At 34.5% G+C, this 1,842-nt stretch overlaps 1 protein-coding gene across 1 annotated transcript in view; it reads left to right on the forward strand.

Moving 5' to 3' along the window:
• Nucleotides 1-1,842, forward strand: part of SKIV2L2 (superkiller viralicidic activity 2-like 2 (S. cerevisiae)) — a 41,467-nt gene that overhangs the window by 29,850 nt on the left and 9,775 nt on the right. The gene's annotated exons all lie outside the window — the stretch shown is intronic.

Consider the following 1,842-nt stretch of genomic DNA (forward strand, 5'->3'; position numbering starts at 1 on the left):
AGTGACAATAGGTGATGAAAAATTATGGAACAGACTTAAAGCTATATAACTTTTTTAATCGCTTTGAAAATACTAGTTCTAGGAGCAGAGGCAAAACAAATGACATAAAGAAGCTGTTATTTACCCATATGAATGTTTATTAATAATATCAATGGATTTTTGTCCCGGGATGTAGATGTGTTTCCCCATTGCTGTTTAAGGTAGTAGTATACTTCATTAGTATTGGAAATTTAGCACTATTATGTGATGTCTTTGAACCTTACCAGAGACAATTCTTTGGAGATTTGCTTTTAGAAATTATGCTGAATTCAGTCTATTACTAGTTTTTCTTTTGTTGTAAATTTTTCTCCAATGTGTCATAGTTTCTAATGAGGTCCTTTTTTAGTGAGGAATACAGATAATTAAGATTGACATTTAGGGTTACAGTATTTCTGTATTATACTGAGTAGTTAACTTTGTTCATTGCAATGTGAAAGCAAAAGCATGAGTCATTGTCAGTTAAGTTCATTAGTAATTATATCTAGAAGTTTTTCTGTCGTATTTTCACAATACAGTGTTCCACAAAACTGTCAATGTGAACAGCAGTTTATCCTGAATAGTGGACAGAAGAATTTATTTCAAGCAGTAGTGCTTGCTGGGTATCATACACTATAGTAGGTGGCAAAGTAACTGTTTGCTTTGGAATTCATTAAAAAACCCGAATATTTTGAGTAGGAAATTTTATTCCTGCTAGATTTTGCCAGCATTATGCTAGTTTTATTGCTGTGCTGTTTATAGTCCATGTTGTCATCTGATCCTTGATTCTAGACATCGTGTTTTTAGAGTTACGCAATTTGGTCTTCTTATCCGTGTATATGAAACTAAAATTTATGTACTTACCTGTCCATGTTTATTTATAATCTTTACTACATAAAGCTCATTTTTAGTGCTTTGTCATGGTCATTGAATTTTCAGTGATTCTGGTATGACTAATATGAGAATCTGAATTTGTTATCTGTGCTGAACGTCTCAATTGGCAGATGTGATCAGCTGTCTTACCTTCTGTTTCCAGGTGCATGAGTTGACACAGAAAGTTTTAAGGACTGTTCTCTCTCTTGTGTCTTTGGAAGTAGACAAGCTTGCACATAGTATTTTAAAAGATGATGTCTGCCTTCAGTGTTAGGCCTGTAACTTAGTTCTAGCCAAAGACAAAAATACTTGCTTATAGTAGGGAGTGTATTTCAGTGCATATGGAATCAGGCAAATAGCTAACACCAGGTTCTTTTAAAGTACTGTATAATAAAGGTTATGGCTCTGAGAGTAATAATTTTTAACCACCATATCTGCATGTTCATGTTCTTTAAATGAATGTCAGATGCTGCGTGTGGCATTTGGGGTGTATGGAGACGTGGCCTGCAAGATGCAGCTTCCTGTTTGCTGCAGATACAGGCAGTTAATACTTGAAAGATTTTTCTGTGGTCTTTATTGTGGGGAAAAACTTGAGCTTGCAAATGAAACAGATCTCACAAAATTTGCTTCTTTTTTAAAAAATGTGAAGTTCAGTCCAGCAAATATTTTGCATTATAGGTACAAAAGATGTTGGCTTACTTTGGAGGAGCTATGTGTAGGAGAAAAGGCAGAAGCACCTGAAGTTATAATTAGACTTTAGGCTACACTGATGGGGGAGAATGGGAAAGGAGTGATTTTTTCAAGTGTATTTTTCTATGTGAGGGATCTTTCAGTCAATACTGATGCAGTAGCTTTTAGAATATACTGCATCACTGAGCTGATTGTCTGTGAAGAACACTAACTCATTTCATACCTTTAATATTTAATAAAATCAGGCTTTTCTCTTCCATTCCT

This window comes from Chaetura pelagica, unplaced genomic scaffold, assembly GCF_000747805.2.
Source record: "Chaetura pelagica isolate M959 unplaced genomic scaffold, ChaPel_1.0 scaffold37, whole genome shotgun sequence".
NCBI lineage: Eukaryota > Metazoa > Chordata > Aves > Apodiformes > Apodidae > Chaetura > Chaetura pelagica.